The following is a 6,471-nucleotide window of genomic DNA, read 5'->3' as shown; positions in this document are numbered from 1 at the left end:
ACCTCCATCCCTACACCAACATGACATCAATACCTAAAGTCTTGATTCTTTATGTCAGTAGAGGCATCCAGTGCCCACTGGACAGGTATGATTTCACTGTGAACAAGTTGTAATGCTATATGACACAAAGACATCAAACACACATATGCAAACACACACACACACACACACACACATATACACAGAGATAGACACTGTGGGCAGACTCAAAGATACTGTGTTCACACATACAAACACACACAGAGGGGAAGAAGAAAGAGAGTCTGAGAGAATCACTCATTCATTCACACACTCACTCATTCACTCACTGGAGAACACCTATGGAAGCCATGGCCAAGGAAACTCTTCATTTGGCCTGTGCCACAGTCTCACTCCTTTGCCAGCACAGACCCACTGCACTTTCTTCCACTGTGACTACCGCAACATCATTACCTCTAGTCAATAAACACTGAAAAGATTACTGTAGTGCCCCCCAAAGCCTGGGATTCTCTGGATGACAGCCTTCCTGCATTTTAGGTGGGAATCTCTGGAATCTCATTGGCTTTTCAGGGGAGAAAGTGGCAGTCATCACTTGGTTACCAGGTTTTGTCTCCTCCTTGCCTTGTGTTGACACAGAAGCCCTCAGAGCAGAGTGTGCAAGATTAATGCTTAAGATTACAACAGCCACACCTGAAATTGCTTTGTTGACTCTAGACAAGTGCTGTTCCTTCAGAGCTGTGCACAGAGAAAACAGACAGAAGGTCACAAGAGTGTATCCTGGCTCACAGTGGAGCCAGGCAGTCAGGGCCTCCCATAATCTTATTTGAGAGGCCACAAGTTACATATAGATCTTTCTCCTGGAAAAAACCTTTTCTCGAGCTTTTTGACCTCTCCAAATGCTTTCTGTTTCCAACTTTCGTGCTTTCTGGCTATCACCTCAATAGAGAACTTCTTTCCCTTTCCAAATAAAAGCCTTTCAGAATCACACTTTTCTAACCACTTTGGAAATAAAAAGTTAACCATCACTAACAGTTAAGGAATCTTTTACCAAAAACACATTTGAATTATATTACTAAAGATGGATAACGAAAAATGACCTAATAAGAAAATGGGGGCTCTGATTTAGAGTACTTTTACCTTATCTTTGTAATAAGAAGGTGATTGATGTTTGAAACCCAGGTGCTAAGCCAGCTTTATAGGAGAACAGTGCACCTGGTATGTGTGTGGGTGGGGGGGTGTTTGTGTGGGAGTGTAGAAGTACAGCATCTAACAGTCCCCATATTGGAGTGGTTTGCTCGATAATTGGTGGTTCAGCAGGTGCTGACATGGCACAATAGGTGGGGCTAGTCTAAGGGAGCTGCTGAGGGTGGAGACACGGATATTTTGTTACAGACTTTAAATAACAAAATCTTTGTGACAAACACATATTGGATAGTAACTTTCAGCTCTTACACTTTAACTTTTGGCTTTTTTCTCCCCACCCCTACTGCTCCTACACCTAGTGTTCTCTCTCTCTCTCTCTCTCTCTCTCTCTCTCTCTCTCTCTTCTCTCTTTTTGGTTACAATATAACTCATCCACAATGTTCAGCATATTGAATCATGATTACTGCAGTCCTCGCTTACAGCCTCAGGATATCATCGGCTCTGGAGAAAAGATATCCTTTGGCACGGATGGCAGTCATAAAGAGGGCATAGAAGGCCATGTCAAGCGCCCCATGAATGCATTTATGCTGTGGTCTCGTGGTCAGAGGCGCAAGGTGGCCCTGGAGAACCCCAGCATGCAAAACACAGAGATCAGCAAGCAACTGGGATACCAGTGGAAACGCCTTACAGAAGCCGAAAAAACGCCATTTTTCCAAGAGCCACAGAGACTGAAGACCCTACACAGAAAGAAATACCCGAACTCCTAAGTATCAGCCTCACCGGAGAGCTAAAGTGCCTCAGAGATTGGGCACTTTGTTGCCTGCAGATGCCTCTTCAAGATAACTATATAACTTGATGCCAGGGAACAAGTACCAGTGCACATTCCTATACAGAGAGGACTGGACTAGGGCTGCACAGCTGTCCTCCAAGAGCCAGCTAAGCTATTTACAGCCTGGGGACATCCCCTTTCAGCACCGCACCTGTGCAGCAGCAGCAGCAGGAGGAAGTGCAGCTGTAGCAGCAGCAGCAGCAGCAACAGCAGCAGCAACAGTAGCCACAGCTCCTTTCTACCAACTGACATCACCAGTGAACAAAACAGCATAGCTACAGCATCTCGGTAAGACCCTGTGGCAATCTCATGACACTGGCTTCTGCTGGGATGCATGTCAATACTCCCTCTTGCTATAATTTACAGCCTGAGATAAGGATTTCCCTCCTCTCATAATAAAGGCCCTGCTCCTTTCTATTTGGGTCCGCAAACGAGGTGTGTAAAGATGTGTCATGTGTAATGAAGGAGAATGCTTAGAACAGCTTGCGCCTATCTTTAAGACTGTTAAACAGACAAGAGTTTCATCACTGCGGAAACTATGTTTTACCTATCGCTCTTCCATGGGTACATCTATGAGAAACACATACAACTTACACCTGTGGTAAAATGAAACGAAAGAAAGAAAGAAACAAACAAACAAACAAACAAACAAAAACCCAGCTTGTGCCTCTTTGAGCATGCTAAGCACTCCTTTGTAGACCAAATGCATCTAACTGTTTTGCAGGGTCCCTGTATATCATACATAAGTAAAGTGTGATAATGTAAAGCTGTCTTTCGAGTCTCTTTTTCAGTTCTCCTCCCCACTGTGGAAAGCTGAGACTTCCTTCTTTTCATCATCTTACTCCACGCCTACGAACTACGCCGTGAGAGCTTTATAACACCTTTTGACAAAATAAAGCTTTTACGTCTGTTCATTCATGTGAAGTCACATTCTGCTTCTCTTTTGAATATTGTCTGTCTTTAAACATCAAATTGTTTTATAAAATGAAAGGTTTTGTACAAAAGCATTACAGACCAAAGCTGTATTTTCAGGGTCCGGTTAAGCATCAGAAATGGAATGGGCACGGGAACAAGCTATACAGGCCAAGTAGTTGAATGTACTAACACTTCAAGACTCCATGCATATAAAGTGACTGGACTGATACAAAAGGTGTAACGAGGGGACCGGGATGTGCTGAGGGGAGTGAGTGGTGCATGACATTTGCCCATTCACTCAACTGGCAGATTTTAAGCTAAGGAGGTTTGAAGTACCCCTGTCTGGTTATAATAAACAAGCTTAAAACAAAAATGAAGACTCTGTGCACAGGATCCCCTGCAAATGTTTCCTCTGGGAACCTCCAGGAACCATAGGTTGTGGTTAACTCCAGGCTTCTAAAGGTTTATACCCAGAACTTAAATTAGCTCTTCCATTTTCATCAGCGTAATCCCGCAGAATGCTTTCCTCATTATAATTTATGTTGCACAATACAGTCTTGCCCAATCACATTTGAATGACTGACTGTAAGTCAGACATACCTCTAAAGCATTGGTTGGAAGAAAACAACAGACACTGAGCCTATGCGGTGACCTGCTGTAACACTAGCTATAATACAACATGGAATATTATCCAGAGAACCTTGGGATATTTTGAGCACTTTGAATCGAAAAGAGTGTTTGAAATGGTCTTAAAACCTGTGAGCTTTACTCCACTTTCAAAGCATCTAGTGTAAACACTAAATTATTGGCACTGATTGTGTACATAAATTATTAGATTGCTCTCTAGAATTCAATGAAACAGTCAGTGGCACTACTATGCTTCTAACTCATGGGGTTCTGTTCGTTTGGTTTGGTCTTGTGAGACAGGTTTCTCTGTGTAGCCTTTACTGTCCTGGAATGTCTTTTGTAGGGCAGGCTGGCCTGGAACTCAGAGATCCACCTGCCTCTGCCACCACCACCTGGTAATTGGGTTTTATGGGTGTGTTCCAGCACTGTTTCAATGTCTATGAACTCAAATAAGGTTCCATAAGTCTTTGAATAGATTTTTAACTCAAATGAGTGAAAATATATCTCTCCTAGGGGATACCTGTGTATCTTTCTCTGGAAAGTTTCTGCATGAATTCTCCATCACTTTTTGTGACTTCTCTCCTTTGTGTGAATTATATATGCTAAGTGCTAGCTAACTAGAGAACTGTCCACATTCCAGAATCAGGTGTTACCCACCCCGTTACCCTGCCTTCAATGACTCAGCAACAATGCCTTCCCATCACTGAGGGCCAATGTGACACATTTCCACTGTCCCCGCCTTACCTGAATTTTCCCTAGGTGCATGCTCCATATCCCAACACCCCCATAAGGCTTGCTCTCTGGTCTTCCACTGTCTCTACCCCGACTCAGAGTTAGCCATTTCTCAGTTGTGTGAGGTCTGTTGCATGGTGTGATCATTGTGGCATTCCTGGGACCCCCATCACCAAGGTACCCCTTGATCAGAAACCCTTTCACAAAGAGATGTAGATAAAGGGCAATGATCTCAATGATTCCTCTAGCTATCCAAAGATTTCCTCTTTCTCACCTGGACCTACTTAGGAATTATCTTCCTCCTCCTCCCTTGTGGACCAGTTGCCATGGAATCTTTCCAGTTAATCCTGGTGTGAACTTTGGAGGCAGCTCTCTGTCTAGAATTTCAGGCCTTTTCTCCAGACAGCCTATCACACTGTCCTCTTTGCAGTGAAAAGTGGAATTGGCAGCTAAATTTTTGGAGTTGGAGAGATTTTGCTCCTTTTTTGGGCATCTCTTCATTGATACTTCCTGCTCTGAACTTTTTCTGGGTTATACCAAGAAGTACAAACCTGGCAACTGACTACAGTGCCAATATCTGGGAGAAACTTTCAGACCAATGGTGTAAAAGGGACCCACAGAACAGGCACAGCTAAAAAGGACCTGCAACACTCTTTTGTTCTGCTGCCTAACTCTTGAGGTTATAGCGAAACAAAGAGATTTGTACAGGAACAACTTGTGTTATGGAAGGGAGTTGGGAGCAAACTGCATGAGATTTCAATGAAAATGCAAGCTAGATAGGATAAAACTACACTGTAAATAATTTCCAAAAAGAATATATTTAAACTCTCAAACAATATCAATATTATTTTTTTTCCTTTTGAAAGAAAATGGACCAGTATATCAGAATATGTTATCATAGTAACAAAACATGAAACCACGATAATCTTATTAATTTAAGTAAAGGAGTTGTCTCTTCATCTGTGAAATTAGCAGGTGTTGTTTACTGGGCACTTCCTACTGACCTGGGGACTCTGAGATCCTTTGTTCCTTGATATTTACATTTCAAAGACTCAACAACAGGAAGAGTTAAGAAGGGTGGTAGATCGTTCTCTCTCTCTCTCTCTCTCTCTCTCTCTCTCTCTCTAGTGTGTGTGTGTGTTGTGTGTTTCATGTGTAAATTGAATGTCTTGATCCTGCCTCAAAATCTGTGTGTTTATGTGTGTGTGTGAGAGAGAGAGAGCAGTAAAGGGAGACGGAGACACACAGACACCACAGACACAGACACAGACACACATGGGAGAGAATAGAGGAGTGAGAGAGAGTGTGTGTGTGTGTTTGTGAGTCTGTGTGTCTGTGCATATGTAATGAGGGCAGGGGAAGGATCCCTGTATATATGCTGACACAGAGGCTGCAACTTTATGGAACCAACCCACTGGAAGTGTCTCACACCATATGGGAGTTTTTTCTAGCTAATTCCCCGAAGTCTTTGTAGGGTTAGTGGTGAAGTAGTCTGGAATTGAGAATGGTATCATTCCCGAGAGATGAAGGCTTGTGGTGCTTACCCAGACCTTCTGTCAGGAGCTTTGGGTGGAAGGGATAGGGTTGGTAGGTGGGCCTCGAGGAACCCAAGGGGAGAGTGGACAAGATCTCTGAAGCAGGAGCCAAGGCCCCACAAGCAGCATTGCCTGTTAGCAGTTCCACTGTCCTGAGATTTTTCACATGAATAACACTGGTAGCCATCCATATTTCCAGGGGTCGGTCATAAGTGGGTGACAGACTGCCCTGCAGGAGGAGGAAACTAACTCCCTCCCTCCTTTGCTCAGCTGAAAGGAAGGACACTAAATCTTGGCCACACTCAAGAGCACTAGCAGGAGGCAGTCCCATACCATGCTTTTGTAAGGTTCAGCATCCCAGCTGTGCTGCCCCAACTCCAGCCCCACCCGGCATCCCTTACCTTAGGAAAAGCTCATGTTTTCCACATACTAATGAAATCAGTGACAGGTACATCAGTCCCCTGCCTCTCTAACTTCAAGGCACACCCAGCATGTTATGAAGTTTGAGACTCCTGGAATCCATGTTCTTCCATCTGAGGATATCTCAGAACTCCCGTTTACCCTCTCAGCAGTTTTCAAGTAAATTATGTCTAAAGCCCCCAGGCCCCATCCTCCATTCCCCACTCCTGCCCAGTGTTTTATTGCTCTCCTTCTCCATGACACAGAGTTAGAGGGCCATCCTGACCCAGGGCAAAGGCTTTGGAGGGAAAG

General features: G+C 44.0%; 1 pseudogene; it reads left to right on the top strand.

Annotated features, from left to right (window-relative positions):
- Positions 1–1,559: 1,559 nt before the first annotated feature.
- Positions 1,560–2,243, top strand: LOC121444425 (annotated as a pseudogene).
- Positions 2,244–6,471: the final 4,228 nt, after the last annotated feature.

The sequence above is a fragment of the Microtus oregoni genome, unplaced genomic scaffold, assembly GCF_018167655.1.
Source record: "Microtus oregoni isolate MIOR12 unplaced genomic scaffold, Mior012 000123F_ref0000434, whole genome shotgun sequence".
In the NCBI taxonomy this organism is placed as follows: Eukaryota; Metazoa; Chordata; class Mammalia; order Rodentia; family Cricetidae; genus Microtus; species Microtus oregoni.
This window is presented reverse-complemented; position numbering and strand designations above follow the sequence as displayed.